Source organism: Cimex lectularius, unplaced genomic scaffold (assembly GCF_000648675.2).
Source record: "Cimex lectularius strain Harlan isolate CLEC.00 unplaced genomic scaffold, Clec_2.1 scaffold237, whole genome shotgun sequence".
In the NCBI taxonomy this organism is placed as follows: domain Eukaryota; kingdom Metazoa; phylum Arthropoda; class Insecta; order Hemiptera; family Cimicidae; genus Cimex; species Cimex lectularius.
This window is the reverse complement of record NW_019392868.1, coordinates 497,460-516,343: the sequence shown is the minus strand read 5'-3', so window position 1 is coordinate 516,343 and position 18,884 is coordinate 497,460. Positions and strand designations below refer to the sequence as shown.

The 18,884-nt window shown below is 36.6% G+C and overlaps 1 protein-coding gene across 1 annotated transcript in view; it reads right to left on the bottom strand.

The window, feature by feature from the left end:
• Positions 1-5,255, bottom strand: part of LOC106668379 (trypsin-1-like) — a 42,145-nt gene extending 36,890 nt beyond the window's left edge. Inside the window, exon 1 of the mRNA XM_014397071.2 lies at positions 4,771-5,255. The gene's annotated coding sequence lies outside the window, so the exon portion shown is untranslated. The remainder of the gene's footprint in view (positions 1-4,770) is intronic.
• Positions 5,256-18,884: the final 13,629 nt, after the last annotated feature.

The window sequence follows — 18,884 nt, the reverse complement described above, 5'->3', positions numbered from 1 at the left end:
ATTCGAACCCACGATCTTCGGCTTGATACGCCGCTACTCTACCACTTGAGCTATCGTGACCTCGATCCACTCAGACACTAACTTCCCATCTCAACCCCACCTTTTGGATTTTCCCTCCTTTTTGACATTTTTTAATGTCGTGTAAACGGATTGGATTCTCGACGACAAATGAAATGGCCACGGAGAGCCTTAGTGAAGTATACTTCATTTTCAATCATTAAATTCACTAATTTCGTGGATTCTTTTGACCAATTAATATATTACAATTAATTAAGGTTTTTTTAGTTGAGATAAAAAAGTCAATGGCACGAGCGGGATTCGAACCCACGATCTTCGGCTTGATACGCCGTTACTCTACCACTTGAGCTATCGTGACAATTAATTGAATGATATTAATTAGTCAAGCGGATCACAAAAAATAATGAATTTAATTAATTAAAGTGAAGTATACTTCACTAAAGCTCTCCGTGGCCATTTCACTTGTCGCCGAGAATCCAATCCGATTACACGACATTTGAAAAAGGCAAAAAGGAGGGAAACTCAAAAGGTGTGGTTGAGATGGGAAGTTGGTGTCCGAGTGGATCGAGGTTACGATAGCTCAAGTGGTATAGCAGCGGCGTATCTAGCCGAAGATCGTGGGTTCGAATCCCGCTCGTGCCATTGACTTTTTTATCTCAACCAAAAACCTTAATTAATTGGTCAAAAGAAACCACGAAATTAGTGAATCTTTATTAATATATTCATTTTGATACGAGTTGAGCCAAATGTTAAACTTTTTAGTTATTCATGGAGGCCCAAAGCCCAGAATAAAATTTATTTTGTTCTTCTTCTTAAAATCAAAGATCGTGTTTATGTAGCACCGGAAAGCGATTGAATAACTGGCATAAATGGGAACGAAAAAAGACCGATAGTTCTAGGATAGTTTTACTTATCTTATCAGTTATATATTTACACCTAGAATAACAATAGCACGTAGCAATAGATCACAAAGTGGAAACAAAACATGGACCGACTTTATGTTTTGGACGGCCCGAAATATTTGACTTACTATGAGGAACGCTCATGCGGCTATGGAACAAAGGCCTATAGATCAATTAATATGCTCCTGGCTATGTTGTCATAGCTTTGCATGACTCTCATACTTATCAGAATCATCCGTTAAAAAGCATTAAAATTCAGATTCACATAAACAATAAAACATCAAAAATGAATGGAAAAGCATTCAGGCCAATTAAAAATACGTTTAATTGTAATTTAAGTTAAATCTTTTTTTTATGGTTATTGTGCTCCTCCATTTTGGGGGCTCGCGACCCGTGTGTTCTTCCTTCTAAGAAACCCATTTTCGAAGGGGGTCAGAACTAAATTCATGGTCGCTGAGATCCCCAGACTTTCCATTGACGAGTACGTGTCAATTTTCATTGCGGCCACCGGGCCCCTTAGATGCCAGAAAAAAAGTCCAGAGGGGTTGGAATCGAACCCGCGAACTCGGGATCGACTAGTCGTCTGACGCCTTAACCACTCGGCTAACGAGGTCCCCATTTGAACCCTTAAAAAATGAGCCAATTTTTGTTAAACCTTTATCTAATTACATAAAAAGATAATTTAAAATAATATTCTTAGTTTTGATTAATAAATATTTAAATAGGCGAATGCAGATGCAGAAAAATGCAAGTAACCCCACTTTCTTTCAATAATAACGAATTGACTGGAGCATAGTCGATCGGGAGGCACATTTTTCTACTGCAATCGTTTTTGCCGTGTCAGCAACTTAATTCGAGGACGTGCTTTGTAGAGGACTTACTGTGCATATTTACTTTAAATACAAATGCGAACCTTGTCGCTTCGACAATTGCATTTATTCAAGTGATAACTTTTTAATCTGTAGGTCAAGTTGATTTGGACCTTTCTTTCCTTGAGATCCGAGGATGAAGAAAAATATTTGAAGGCATGACGTTTTTATAACGTAAATTTTTATTTTTCGACTTATGTATCATGGGTTGTTTGTTTCAATCGAACCTCTGCTTTCCTGAACCTGGCGTTTTAGAAGAATGTTCCCTACACCAAACTTAGCAGATTACCTCTTGCGCGTCCACACATTAACGACACCTTCTTTTCGTACCGAGGAAAAGTTTCTTCCTTCCAAATTATCATCATCATTTATCCTTTTTAAGAAGGATATCACATAAAACTTTCAAATAAATCGAAGTCTCTGTAATTAAATTACGACCAATTGGTCAACGGCCAGGCAGTAAGAATGGATTTACACAACCCTTCCTTACAGAGACTGGGTATAAAGACACCCCAATAAAAAAAATTAAAATGGTAAAATTTTTTATTAAAACAGAAATTATCATAATCTTTAACTTCACTATTTTTCGTGCTCCGCTTGACCAATTAATAACATTCAATTAATTAAGGTTTTAAGTTGAGACAAAAAAGTCAGTGTTACGAGCGGGATTCGAACCCATGACCTTCGGCTTGATACGCCGCTACTCTACCACTTGAGCTATCGTGACTTCGATCCACTCGGACACTAACTTCCATCTCAACCCTACCTTTTGAATTTTCCCTCCTTTTTGCCATTTTTCAAATGTCGTGTAATCGGATTGGATTCTCGACGACAAATGAAATGGCCACGGAGCTTTAGTGAAGTATACTTCATTTTAAATCATTAAATTCACTAATTTCGTGGTCTGCTTGACCAATTAATATATTACAATTAATTTAGGTTTTAAGTTGAGATAAGAAAGTCAGTGTCGTGAGCGGGATTCGAACCCACGACCTTCGGCTTGATACGCCGCTACTCTACCACTTGAGCTATCGTGACTTCGATCCCCTCCGGCACTATTCGTGGGTTCGAATCCCGCTCGTGACACTGACTTTTTTATCTCAACTTAAAACCTTAATTAATCGAATAATCATTAACGATGATAAATGTTTGAATTTTGGGAGAAAAATCAGAATTTATTTCCGTCTATTAACAATTATCTGCCAATAAATTTTATTAGTTAATGTTTTAAACTTAATCAGTATGCTCAATATTTCTCTAAGAAATTCAAAACTGATTAAAAATTAAAATCCCTTGGTTTATTTTATTTTTATGTATAAAACAGGTCCAAAATGTAGAAGCAAAATGTTTTGATCTTGATCCAAAATGTCTAGTCTAGTTAATATTTTTAACATGGATATGCTTTTGGGCTGGACACACAAATTTGTTTTTGCAATTTTCGTGTAATTGCATATCCATAATCCCCGTATAATCCCAAATTCGTTAAGAGAAGTAGCCACTAAAAATAAACTGCACTACAATTCAGTGAAAAACTTTCTGTGTCCTGAAATATAGCGAGGCCAGGCGGACCGAAAAACCCCAGATTGTAAACCTAGATATCTTTAGTATCTTTATGTGACCTATCTGAAAAAAAATCCAAACACTACAGCATAGAAGATTTCAAGCTCGAATGCCCCATGTAATAAACAAAAAGTTTATTCATTTTTAATAGGTAAGACAAAATGATGGGGCCTCCAACTATACCAAAGTTAAAAGCTTGTCTATAGTTTGTAAAGTAAATATCTCCATATTAATTATCAGTTGTCAGCATTATAACTTTTTATTGGAAATCAGGGATAAGAACTATTTCAAAGACAATAAAACACTCTTTCCTTCGTAGAGCTTTAGAAGAATCTTCTCATTCATCAGAACTTTAAAACTATATTGTGCGAGCGGTTAAGGCATCCGATTTGTATTTGCCATGCTGGCGGTACTTGGTTCGAATCCCGGCATGTCCTATGGATTTTTAATTATTAACAATAAGAGGAAAATATACTTATTGGGTCCGTCTTCACTCGTGAGTTTTTATCTTAATACAAAATTATACATTAGTACATACTGAAAATTATTGCTATAATAATTTGTCAGTATAGATCCATAAGTATACAATTAGTAATAAAAAAAGAAACCTAACATATCTAAAATAGGAAATTGGAATTTTGAAAAAACTGAACTTTGTACATTGATTATCCTGGTCCGCTTATTCTCGCTTATCTGTCAACCTTGTTCATCTGCAATGGTCGGTCCAAAATGGCCAAGACCCTCAGGGATCAAGTTGCATTTTTTCTCACAATTTGTCAGTTATTTTATGAATATAAAATACGAATGATATAAAGTTTTCTTGACAGCTGACATAACATCTTTTTACCTGAAAAACTCATTTTTTTCTGCAAAAATCGATTTATGAATGATTCAACACGGATCCTTGTTTAAAAACAATCAAGCAGTGGTGAATATAGATCCATAAATATACAACTAGTAATAAAAAGAAACCTAACGTGTCAAAATGTTAATAAAAATAAATTATTGAACTTAGTACATTGATGGTACTAGGTTTGATAAATGGATATCCTGTTAAACATCAAAATCAACAATTTAATTAATTGATTCACACAATTCTTGCAATTTTATGCTAAAAGGGAGCATGAAAACCAAGATTTTTTAAAATGCAATTAAAGCTGCTGGAAGCTAGATAAACGTAAATATGCTGATGTTATTGGTTTCGATTAGAATTGGGTAGATGTAATAAATTCGTTGGACTTTCAAAGTAATAGAGCCATTTAAAAGGAAGGATCCTTTTGTCGAAATTTGTCCCAAAAGATAAAAGTGAACCAATCCCAGCAAGTTGTTTATGTCGGTTTGAGCAAGCAAAAGGAACTCAGGAGTTGAAAATTTAAAACTACCAGCAATCGACTAGCTAAAAAAAATTGTTTATAAATCACCTCCTGCTGTTATCCTGTCAGACGTGGAACGCCAGCTTCGTAAATCCCGCCCTATCAGAATTGCTGTGGCGTCCCAGAGGCGGCGGCACGTGGACGAAGTTGGCTGGTCACATGCGAAAAAGTCGAGAGACGAGGCGAAGCTGGCCGGACCGGCGACATGGCTACACTGTGATGGAGGTCATACTTCAGAAGACCGTTAACCGAAGCAGGAGCAGCTCGACCGCTATTGGCGAAGAGGGGACGCCCTTGGCGGAGGGGGCAACGACGATCCTCACGACCTTGAAGCTAAACAGGAACCACTGCACCCCCGCATTTGACATAGTTACACAATTATCACCAAAATTAATCTTTCACGATTAAAAGTTGCACATACTTAAACTTACACTTAAGATAAGGTTGTAACTCATTCACAGGTGTTACCATTTACATAAAAAAAATTTCGCCAACTTTAATTATAACTGTTTTAACAGTATACATACATTGTAAGATAGCATCTTAATTAAAATAATACAGCTGCAATAATTTTATATCAACAACATCCTTCCCTTAATAAATAATATAAGCTTTACCCACAAAACCTAAACTCACCCTTGCTAATAACTACCGCCCTATTAGTATCATGAGAATGTCACCATCTGCCGGCAAACGGATGGGTCTAGTGGAGGAGTGCTCGGTCCTGAAACCAAATACTCAAAACCTATGGTAAAATACAGGTTGAAGTCCACGCAATCGACAGATGTTCCAATTTCAAAATGAACAAAGGGTACAAAAACAAGGTATAGCTATCATGTCAGATAGCCAAACTGCCATCAAAGCACTAAGTAGACTACAATTGTAACGTCCTTCTTCTTTCTCGGGGTTGTAATTGTATGTGAAAAAGGAGGACATAGAAACTATGATTTTTTTAAATCCAATTTATGCTGATGGAAGCTAGATAAACCTGAATATGCTGATGTTATTGGTTTAACTCAATTGCAGAACTAAATTGATTACGTATACAAAAATAAAGTCACTCTCTGCTGGTTCCATGGATATATGAGAGTACACAGCATTGAGAAAGTGGACGTCTTGCAAGGAAAGGGGTGGCTATACCGTTGTTAGGTGCAGAACCTTGTGACCGGGATTCACACTATCAATGAGTACCTTCGATAAAAGGACAAAATGAAAATGAGGAAACAGAGGACTTCACTCATTGGACATGAATAATCCAAGAACCAGCAAACTTTGGTAGGAAAGGAACAACAGAATGCATCAAAGGAAGCAGGAAAAATTATGAATCCTGATAGGATTGTCAACAGGACACTGCAGACTGAACAGGCATCTGAAGAAGATTGACACAACCCAACACGGCAGATGCAGATTCTGCAGCAGAGGAGACACCAACACACCTACTAGCAAACTGTGGCACCGCATTTACCATCAGAAGGACGTGTTTTGGGATGTACAACGTAACACAGAAGAAATTCAACCACTGAAACCAGGCCTAATAATCAAGTTTCTTGATAAACTAGGACTCACCGGTGTGCTAAGTACAGAATAGAGGGTACAGCAGTTAATGGGTACAGTATATTACACAACTAAAAAATTATATCTTCATCTACATGTAGGGGTGCACACCCACAGTTGATGTAAAAAAATGTAAACTATATAATATTAAGAAGAAGAAAAATAACTTTATTCTGGGACTGGAGTCCCCTAAGAATAATTTACATGAACTAAATAAAGGAAGTTCCTTCTATGAAGTTAAAAGTAAAAAAAAAAAAAAAAAAGGCAGGACAGAAGAAAAAATTACGAGATATTAAACAAAAATAACAAATGTTAATGTGAGGTCTCTGCTTGGAGGGAGAGGAGGTGATTATACAGGTGGAATTTAAAGGAGGAAAAAGGGGGAAGCGTGATGAATAGAAAGGGGAAGGGAGTTCCAGTTTTAGTTAGGGGCTCGGATCAGAAAGGATCTTTCGAAGGTATGGGTTGTATGTTGCGGAAGGATAAGATCAATTGGGGATGAGCGGGTCTAACGAGTGAGATGTGAGGAGTTGAATTGGAGGGATTGGTTGATGTAGGGAGGACGACAAGTGTGGATGGACTGGAAGAGAAAGCAACCTAGGAAATACTGTGCACGGAAGGAGGGGAATAGCCAGGAAAGTTGGGAAAACAACCCCGACACCTGGGATCCCCGAGGGGTGCCATACACAAATCTTACGCAACAATTCATAATACGCTTCAATCGCGCGTTCCCTCCTCCGAGAGACCACTGTATGCCAAACAGCTATAATCGAAGAAGGGAAGTATAAGGGAAGATACAAGGAGTTTGCAGGTGGAGAAAGGTAAGAGAAGCCAGGACCGACGAAACAGGCGAGGAAGGCAATGGAATGGCGGGAAATTTGGGAAATGTGAGAATGCCAGGAAAGGTTCCTAGGTTTTTAACCGAAGAGCAGAAGGGTGATGCCGACCACTATTTTATTATTATTAATGAAATCACACATGGTTTATGGGGTGTGGTGGCAGCCTTCTTCGCACTGGGTACTTTCTTGGGTGAAGCAGCTTTATTTACTGCCTTTTTCAACCAGGTTTCTTCGCAGGCTTGTCCTTGCTGGAGAACTTGAAAGAACCAATGGCACCAGCCACTTTGGTCTGAACGAGGTATCTCCTGGAGATTCTTGATTGCTTTGTCAACCAACTGCAAAGCTGAATTGTGAAATGGAGCCTTCTTTGCAGCTCTGGATTTTTGGCCCCTTTTTACCTGCTGCCTTCTCGTCACTCATCAGTTGTGCACCTTAGCATTCTTCCATCACTACCTAAAGTATTTAAGATTTTATTTAAGCAAATATCCTTATTTATCGACTCCCATGCATTTGAATCCTCTTTTCAATCTGGCTTCCAAAAATTTCATTGTTTTGAGACAGCCCTTCTCAAAATCTCAGATTTTATCTGTCTAGGCATTGATTACAATAAGTGTACTATTGTTCTACTTGACTTTTGTGACTCCATAAATCAAAATTTGCTTATTTGGAAAATGATACATCTTTGTGGTTTTTCTTCTACTGCTAATAATCTTATCTAAATGATAATCCATTAGTTATTAATTTTTCAAAATTCCATCTATTTGCTGATGAAACAGCTTTAAATTCAATGTCCCACAAGTGTCATTATGAAGCTATCATCAACCATGATCTTCATTCTATCAATCGAAGATCAAGTACAATGGCATTCTTTAATCCTAACACATGCCAGTACTTATTAATTTAAAAAAAAAAAAAAATAATAATAATAATAATAATAATACAGAGTTCCTATCCTCTCCTCAAATCACTGGTTCCCTCTATTATGTTTTGTCGTATAGTTAAAAATCTCAGCGTTATTTTTTAACCCCAAGTTTACATGGCTTGACCATGTGAGCTCTCTTATTAAAAAGGTCTGCTCAAGCCTCCATTTTCACTTCACAGAAAACATCGTTACCAATTCCTATCTGCCTTGTCTACAATTTTTGACCTGGGTTGGTCTATCAGACACATTCCAGCGTTTTGCTTCTTCAGCATCTTCAGCCTTGGGTCTGGGTAACTCAAAGAATGCTGGCACCCCACCACTCACAACTTTATAAAAGAAATCTGACTTGAGCAAAATCACCCAGACGATACCATGAATCGGAATATGTCATATTTCGCCCCACAATTTATTTTAATTTATTTAAAATTAAATCCATTATCTTTTCAGCTTTGTTTACTTTTTGTTTAATTTTGTACTGATTAATCCCATTGGCCCAATAAGTAGCATTATGCCTTTCCATTCTGCTAGGCCTAAAGACCGCTTTCAACTAACCTTTTTCCTTTGTTGAGTTCAATTGATATTATTCTTATTGTTAAAACATTTTTCAATGGTTCCAGTTCGGCATTTGAGTGAGTAGTGATTTACAAATCTCTTAGCTTGCCTTGTACCTGGTGTCTTTTCAGTTCTTGAGTTTTTTTCTCAAGCCATTTTTCCAGTTCCAACTTAAGCACTCACCCCGATCTGATGGTTCTTATCCCAGGGGTGACAGCTGCCCATTTATTGGTTATTGTAGCTTGTTCATTTCTTTCTATGCCTTCCTGTCCGGCCATTAGGCAATTTAGGCACTTCCAGACAAGTAAGAAACAATTCAGTTTTAGGTTAATTTTTTTCAACCGACAATTTTTAATTGTTTTATTTTACATTTAAAATTACAAAGAAATTGTAATGTGCGAGGCATAATTATGTTTTGCATTGAAATACAAAGAATGAATTCAACTTAACTTTCAGATATGACTATGGGTGCAAGGCATGAAATTATTGAATCCAACTGAAATCATAAAAAATATGATTTCATGCTTTTACCACTTTCAATTATGTAAAATTCAATGCATAGAGTGAAGAAGACAAGCTGATTTGTGTATTTCAATATATTTAAGACTTCATATTTAATAGTAATTTGCAATTTACTAGTTAATTTTTTGTTTCTTCACCTTGCATTTTAAACAAGTTATCCTACAATATTTACCACATAAAAATATTGCAAAACAATAAAATCATAACACAATAAACGGGAACATGTAGTAATCATGTGAATGAAAATTGCTTTATATATGTATATAACAGTAATTAACCTGAAACATTTAGTTTAAAAAGTTTCTTTTTAATATTATACCATCAGAGTAATAAAAAAATCAACAAGTCTTATGTAATGTGTTCTACAATTGAAAGATTTTCTGTTGAGTTCGGAGTGGTGTGATAAGTATTCAAAAAAGGACAAACACAAGAGAAAGCACATAAATCTAACCTGTACATAAAAACTAAAACCAATACCTCAAAAATTTACAATTAATCGTTATTATAGTTTTTATAATGGTAACATTTAAACCACAAAGGAACGATACTATCTTACATTGCTTTGTCCTAGGGGTTTATAGCCTTCATACCACGTCATGTTATGAGGTTCAATTTGTATCGTAGCAGGCTTGCCTTAATTATTTATACCCAACTTCCTTAAACAGACTTATTTTGGCCTCAAAATTTTACAATTATTCTGTTCAATTTCACATTATTTCTTGAAGAAAATTTTCTATTTGCTTTTCCTCTCAACAATCATTAAATATATATATTTTTTCTTTTTTTTTTTTAACGAGGGAATTTCAACTACGAGGTTACATGAACCCTCGGGATGTAGATGTTTTTGAGAAAAAAAACCGTTTGCAATGATGTCGGGTTTGAATGCAGGGCCGCTGGATTCGAACCCGGGACCTTTACCTTACAGTGATGAGCCCAAACCGTTGCGGCCACCGACGCCCCCAGAGTGTATATTTATATAGAAAAACTAGTCTTGCCCTCCAGTATCGTCAACGAAAGGAGCTAATCACTTCCACTCAAATGTGTTACTGAGGTCTATATCTAGGCGGCAGATTGACATGGAATCCATACACAAGACATAAGAAACAGCTCAACAAAAGACTTGTTCAACTACAAAGACTTTTAGGACCAAAATCTGTTTTTACTGTTAAAATGCAACTAACAACAAGTTTATTATTATACATGACATTAGTGCAACTACTCTGGACATATGGAGTTGTTGATGACAATAATTGAATAATAATAAGGAGAGGATTCGTATTCTCCAGGGACTGCATCCTTTTGGCTTTTGTAATATTCCTAGTTCAATTGACTTGATGCTTCTTTTAGGAAGTAATAGGTCATTGTTTGTCCTTGCTGCAATTCTTTTGGCCTTTTTGGTACTCTAGGTTATGTCCCCATTGACTGGTTGCTTTGCATTCGAAGATAATGTGAGCAGTTGCTTCTTCCTCATTACATAATTCACAAAGGAGAGGTGGCATCATTGAATATACCCACGTTGTGTATGTGTTTTCTCAGACGCTAGTCGCCGTTATATAGTGCATTGCTAGTATAGTTATTCTGATGGTTCTTTATCATAAGTTTACTGTGTCTAGCTTCTCTGGAATTTGTTGACCTCTTCTTTTGTTTTATAGACCCATTCTGAGCTGTAGGATTCTGTGTGTTATTTGATTACTTGGGTATTTTCTACTTTTTAATCAACCGAGGTCAAATAATGAATTTTTAAGTGTTTCGAGTGCATGCTATTTGTCAGTGTGGTATCACCAATTACCCAGATGAATATCGAATATTCTCGGGTATGGTAAAAAAGATACAAGGAATTGGAGTTTGCACTCCCCAGGCACTGCAGCCTTCTGGCTTATTGTACCTTCCTAGTTCCTTAGTTAACTGCAATAGACTCATCCTTCTTCTTAGAAGTATCAGGTCATTGACTGACGCTGCTGCAATTTGATTCCCTAAGTTTTTTCCAAACGTTAGGTTAAATCTCCATTGAGCTGTTGCTTCGCATTCGAAGATGATATGAGTGGCTGTTTCCTCCTCCTCATTACATAATCTGTAAATGGGGTCATCGCTGTATATATCCATGTTGTGTAGGTGTTTTCTCAGATGCCAGTGACCGGTTAGTAGTCCTACCACTCCTCTCTCCAATTGCAGCAATGGTTTTGCCAGTCTTGGTGAGGGTTGTTCCATCATAAGTTTACTATGTCTAGCACCACTAGAGTTTATCCACTTCTCCTTTTGTTTTGCTTGGATCCATTTTGCGATGGAGGATTCTATATTTGTTTTTGTTATCCCAAGAATAGGTTCTGGGCCTATGTATGGTCTTGCAGATCCTCCTATGTCCAGTTTTTCTGCTTTTTCATTACGTAGAGCTCCTTTGTGTTTTGGCACCCAAATATATTATAAGGTTGTTGTGTTTTTCTAGGTTTTGGAGATTTGGATGTGTTAACTATTTTAGTTGTGGCATTTTCATGGGTTAGTTCTTTTATGCTGCTTGGAAGTACAACTGTGAGGTTCTTTTAAATCATCAATATCCAGCACATCCAATTCTTCCTATCAAAAGTCCTCAGACAGTGTCGATGCTCTGTACTACAGTCCTAACTTCACTACCCACAATGACCTCAACATTACTTTTGTCAAAAAAAAAAAAAAAAGATCCATTAAACCAATTCATCCTTTCTAACCCTACTGCCCAAGCCTTTCACTGAGATTCTGAGAACCCTCATCACTGACTTAATCTATGATAGGTTTGATACCTCCGCACCCATTAATCCCTCTTTCTCTTAACCGGTCTCCTCAGGGTACAGTGCTGGACGTAATGTCAATGTTGGTACCAGGAGAAAAAAATCCATGCAAAAATCTGTAACATGTTTTTTCCACATGAATAGGGTACAAATAAATTATTTCTGAAAATATATTATGAATGAAATGTTTTATATCAAGAAATATTGCTCATCATACTCAATCACTATTAATTGCCAACTAGAAACTCCATTCCCTGGCGGTATTTATTTGTTTTTAATTGAGAAAACCCTTCTACTCTAGTTTTTACAACTTCCGATCTATAAAACGTTTTTTCCCTTACGAATTAATTATTTTTTAGTACTACGTAGAGATAGCAAGGAATATCAGTCAAAACAATCTCTTCTTGTTTTATTTCAAATTGTATGAATTAAACCATTGCACGGAAGAGGGGTAGTCTAAAAGAGCTAGGTCACGACTTCATATAAAAGCCTAAAAACTACCCATTCTGTAAACCCATTTTTAAAGTTATTGAGATCTTTTATATAGTTTATTTATATTTTTTATGTATCAATTTATTTATTTAGTGTATCAATTAATAACGGATTTTATCATTTAGAAATGCACTGATAGGAAAAAATTGAAAAACTTGATTTTTTACCATAATTTTTTTTAATGGCCTTATGAACTTTGCATATTATACATTATACAATGTGCAAAGGGGTGACTGTGGGAATTGAACTCATGACCGCAGGGTCTAGAGCTGAGAGTCTATCATGCAACCATTCGGATGCTGCGGTCCACCATAAAAAATCTGATGATTTTTTATTTTTAAACTGTACATACTGAGTTCTAAATTGGGATTATCAATGCAGAGGTAAATACTTTCAATCCTGATCCTGTCTGTGCATTAGTGTATATTGTAATCTACTGTAATGTATTTTGATGGATGAAAAATCGGCCCTCTCGGACACCAACTCTCCATCTCAACCGTTCGAATTTTTCCCTTTTTTTTGCCATTTTCAAATTTAATTAATTGAAAGATTAACTTGGCCAATTGACCACGAAAACGTAAAACACAGGCAATTATTCAGCTACTCGTCGAAATTATGCTGGCGGTTTTCTTTTTGCCATAACTTTGTCATTTTTTTACCAATATTAAATCCGATTGCACCATTGTTTTCAGTGTAAAAAAATACTTTAAAATGATGTGTCAGGATGTGTTGGGGCGTATTTGAAATTATGAAGTTGAACTCGGCCTGGGAATCATTATTAATTTTGTCAGACTCAAAAAGTTCCTTGGAGAGTCTGAAGAATTTTAGCCTTAATTCAGACAACAACTATCTTGTGACATGGATAAGCAAAAAGGTCCTTGAGGTTAAATCGTCAAAAGGAGTGAATATATGATTCCTGTGGGTGCGTGGTCACTCCGGCATTAGGGGTAACACTAAAGTAGACAAACCGGAAAATTCTATACTTCTATAAACCCTCAGTTGTCTAAAAAGCCTTGGTTTCAAATTGTTCCATTTTCCAAGAGGGATACCATAATTATAAATAGGCTTAGGTCTAATCATGGAATTTGTGGAATTTACCTTCATAAAATAAACCAGAAGGAGAATGATCAATGTAAATTCTGCAAAATCCCTGAAGACTTAGAACATAAGATCATGATCTGTCCAGGGTACTTAATTGAGAGGAACTATTTTTTGGATAGGTTGAGCAAGTTTGGCTCCGGGGGTTTGGGAGATGTGGACTTTTTCAACATATCTCGATGTAAGGTTTTTATCCACATCTCCAAAACGGACCCTCGTAATGGATTTAAAATTAGACCTTCAAGATTGAGAATATGAGAGGAGGGCCCTCCACATACTGGTGGATGTGATTGAAAAAGGAAAAAAGTTGGGTTAGTAGGTAGTTAAAAAAGGTAGTTCATCTACCTTTTTAGCTATTTACTTTAGTTTTGCCTGTATCCGTTATGGGCAAATGACCAAGGAAATGTAATATTGAATAAATAAATGAATTCACTAATTTCGTGGTCCGCTTGACGAATTAATACATTACAATTAATTAAGGTTTTTAGATGAGATGATAAAAAGTCAATGGCACGAGCGGGATTCGAACCCACGATCTTCGGCAAGATACGCCGCTGCTCTACCACTTGAGCTATCGTGAACTCGATCCACTCGGACATCAACTTCTTACCCCAACCCCACCTTATGAGTTTCCCTCCTTTTTGCCATTTTCTAGCCGAAGATCGTGGGTTTGAATCCCGCTCGTGCCATTGACTTTTTTTCATCTCAACTAAAAACCTTAATTAATTGTAATGTATTAATTGGTCAAGCGGACCACGAAATTAGTGAATTTAATGATTAAAATGAAGTATACTTCACTAAAGCTCTCCGTGGCCATTTCATTTGTCGTCGAGAATCCCATCCGATTACACGACATTTGAAAAATGGCAAAAAGGAGGGAAAACTCATAAGGTGGGGTTGAGATAGGAAGTTGATGTCCGAGTGGATCGAGTTCACGATAGCTCAAGTGGTAGAGTAGCGGCGTATCTAGCTGAAGATCGTGGGTTCGAATCCCGCTCGTGCCATTGACTTTTTTCATCTCAACTAAAAACCATAATTAATTGTAAATAAATGATATTGAAAAATGGGATACTTATTTCAAACAGAAACAGTCTAGTTCTAGGCCTATTTGGTGTAGTGTAGGTTAACGGAACTTGATAAACTTCACTATTATTACATATATTATTCAGGTTTCGAAAAATAAAAGTTGAATCGATCCGAGTAATCTTTCGTATAAATAAATCGCCGCAATGCCAACGGAACGAGTACTACGAAAGAAACTGAAAATTGTGATTTTTTATTTGTCCGATAGGTATTTCATCTCGATTTGCATTCTCGGAAGGACACGCGAAAGTTACAAGTTCAGAACACCAAAAACAAAAAAAAATATTTTATTTACTTTGAAACATACAAGAGAAGATTACAGTGTCTGAAGAATGGCGTGAGTTCGAGAGTGGAGTCTGAAGAAGACGAGTGGTCGAAAAACACTGTGTTTATATAGGGCGAGAGTCAGCTGGAAGCAGTTCCTTAAATTCTTAACTGAAGGTTAAAATTTTCTTTAAGTATGCAAACTCGTATCTTCTCAGGTCGAAAGGAACCTGTTTTGTTTTAACTTCACGCAAAAACGTCTTCAAGTGAAAGCTGACCAGTTGAAAGACGTTTTTTAATTGCTCTCCTTTTGAGGTGCATTCAAGGACGTCCGTGTAAACAACAATTTTGGGAACTCGGTAATTTACCAACAACGACGTTTACCGATTTTTCCCATTTTAATAGAACCCAAATCACTAGTGAAAACCAATGATTTGCATTCTATTAAAACAAGAAACACTTGTACGGATCGGAGAGTGCCGTTAGGGCAATCTAGCCACTTTCGGCCTTGAAAGATCGTGAACAACGATGGGAAGACACCTCTCAGTTAAAAATGTCATATAGAATGATTATTTGTTGATAGTGCGGTCTTGTTAGTTTAGAAAAACCTCTTCTTTATTGTGCCAACGTTTCGATCTTTATTTAGGTCATCTTCTGGGAAACACAGACTGAACAGAAAACGCACACTTTGAGCCCTGAAGATGATCTAAATGAAGATCGAAACGTTGGCCAATAAAGAAAAGGTTTTCTAAACCTTCATCGCACAAGACCGCATGTCAAGATCCCCAAATAATCATTAATTAACGGTATATAAATATTACGTTACGTACCATTTTTATTTTGTATTATCACTTCTTTAGGATTAACAAAACAGTTAAAGAACGTAAATATACCTAAGAATTGTGTTTGAGTTGTCGCTTGATGTTAATAATTTATTTACAAACATCCCCGTTAAACTATGTACAAAACTTATAAAACCCAAACTTAATAAGATATAGATAATTTTATTAACGAATTTGTAAAAAATATTATAATAGATCTCTTCTAACTCTTAAATATATGCCTACTATCTATTTTTTTCCTCCGGGTGCTGGTGTTTTTGAAAAAAAGCCCATTTGTAAGTATGCCGGGTTCGAATGCAGGGCCGCTGGATTCGAACCCGGGACCTTTACCTTACAGTGATGAGCGCCGTTGAACTCTTAAACCGTTGCGGCCACCGATGCCCCTCTACTATCTAATTATTGTAAGTTTAATAATAAATTTTAAGAAATAAAAGCGTTATCAATTGGGTCTCTATTATCCTCACTTTGCGAAGAAATAATATTCATGGAAAACTTTGGAAAAAAAATTATTTTCAAAATTCTTTCAAATTCAAAACTTAATTAAATCTGTCCTTTTTTGGAAACGCTATGTAGTTGATATTTTACGTATATTGTTTGAACACTAGAGGTTACTAGGAGAACTAATTCCTCGTATTAATTAATTATTTACACCTAGGTGAATGAATTCACAAAGAAAACAAACCTATAAGACCAGTATAATTCTCTATATCACAAACTAGCGGAAAAAATAGATAAAATAATTAAAACCAACGAATATTCAGAGGTCGTGAGATGCTGTCTGGGGTGATGTAGGTTTCAGAAAAACATTTTCTTTATCGTGCCAACGTTTCGATCTTTATTGAGATCATCTTCAGGGCTCAAAGTGCAGACAAACACTTCGAGCCCTAAAGATATTGTCAATAAAGATCGAATCTCTCGATTTCTGAATAAGTAATAATTATATAATGTAGAACACCATGTTGTAAGTTTAACTCCCTTGAACGCTGTTGAATACTGGAATCAAATAAGATTTTTTATCTGCAGTAGAATGTCTGACAATTTTTTTCCCATAAAATTATATGTTCTCCCAAAAAACCAATTTAATAACTAATCGAAATAAGGATTGTAACATACACAGTTTATTTATTTACTGGACTTTTGTTGGTTAAATACATGGAATAAATAACTATTATTATTCACGCCTTATAGCACACTATTTCTGTTCATAGTTCTATTTCTCGACATGAAAATAAAGTAAAAACAGTAACTCTTGAAAACTTAAAAGTTAGGGCTCAAGTTAAAAGAACTTGAAACGGTTGGGTCTTCCTCATCAATACGATCCCTTCAAAAACAAGATCGCTTTAGTTTTTGTTTTTGTTAAATTTATTTATTCATTTATTTTCTACATGACTCGCTCTCTTTGCGTCTAGCACAGGGCAGTGGAACAAGAGATGATCCTGAACCTGATTGCTGCAAACGCAAGCCGGTGATGTCACTCCAATTCTCTGCAAATAATTATTCAGAAATTGTGAGATGCGGTCTGGTGTGACATAGGTTTCAGAAAAACATTTTCTTTATCGTGCCAACGTTTCGATCTTTATTGAGATCATCTTCAGGGCTCAAAGTGTTTGTCTTCTGAGTAATTGTGCCATTCTTGCGTGTCGTGTTGTGAGTGCCCAATTGCACAATGAAACCTACACCAGACCGCATCTCACGATTTCTGAATAATTATCGATTAACGGTCACTAACCATCACACATCTCTGCAAATATTTCACGTTGGGCCCTTGTGCAGTGAAAGTCTCCGTTAGCTTTGCCTTTCAATCCGATCCTGTCTTCTAACTTTTGAACAAATTTTCTCGTCTCCTCCCCTTTGATCCTCTATGAAATCTCTCCATGAAAGATCCCAATTTGTAAGGGTATTTTCGAAAAGGCATTTTTTAGTAGGGCTGAAGGGTATGTATTATACTCTAGTGGTAGTCGAATGTCATCAGAAGCTTCTTTCATTACCTTGGATCCCGACATGTGCTTTCACCCAAAGCCGATTGTTTTTCAGCAACTGACGGTTGCTTGCTTGAACCCTGCATCTTGATGCTTGATCATTACTGTCCATGGTTCTTCGGATTCTTTGTTGATATGATTGCCGCCATACTGTCTGTATGAATAATAATTTTCCTAGGATCTCACCCATCTGACCAGCGTTAATACCCAACAAAACCTTAGAAATCTCAAGTTCTTCCGCTTGGTTATTTGAGCAAAATTTTTCCGGCCTGTACTTTCCCGAGTGAATTTCTCTTGTTTGCTTCCGTCAGTACTATTGATTAATTAATTACTGTTAATTACATTTTCATCTTCTAGCCATGAATCATCAGATGAGAGGTTTCGAATTTCAACCGTTCCAGCAGGATGAGCCCATAAGTTGTAATGCACTGGTCGATCATATTTGATGCTTTCCATTATAACGTTTCTGTGGATTATTTTATACTTTTTGCTAAGTTGCTCGACCTTAGGACCGATAGGAATAATATTGGCAATTAGGCATGCTCCTTCGTATGAAATTGTTTTATAGCCCTTGATCATTTTTATGGCAATAACCTTTGAACTCGTTTTAATGCCTTCAAATTGCTTTTGACTCTTAAAACCTTCACCCATATTGGACACGCGAAGGTAATCATTGGAAGAAAAGCCGCTTTCGATAATATCGCTTTCGTACTTCCTGTCGAAATATCTAAGTTATACAGGGCCGATTCCTCGAGCTCGACAACCTAGCTGGAAATCCACGATCTTTTTCGTTCTCGTTTGAAGAATGTCTTAAGGGTTTCGTAAAAATTCATTACCAAACTGTTCAGTTAAATCAGAAAGTCAGTTTGTGCTTAATGAGTACTAAATTGAGACAATTTATAAACGTATGGAGAGAAAAATTGTTTTGTAGTCGTAACGCTTATCAGAAGGTGTGACGGATCGGTCAGAGGGAAACAAAACGCGTTTTCTATCATTTATTAAAGATACACGTTGTTCCGTTCCGTTTTAAGAGTTGCCGTTCCGGGTCGGAAGCAGGAGTGATGCTGCATTTTCTAATATCACACTGCACCAAACAGGATTGAATCGTTAACCGAGCTCACGGGATGGGATGCATGGCAACGGGCCCGGATCCATCCCATTCCACTTCTCCCTCGACAATCACGCGCGTACTCAATTAGAGAGATTAGCGGCATTCGTTTTACCCCAATTGCGCCGGGGACGACAGCCAATTC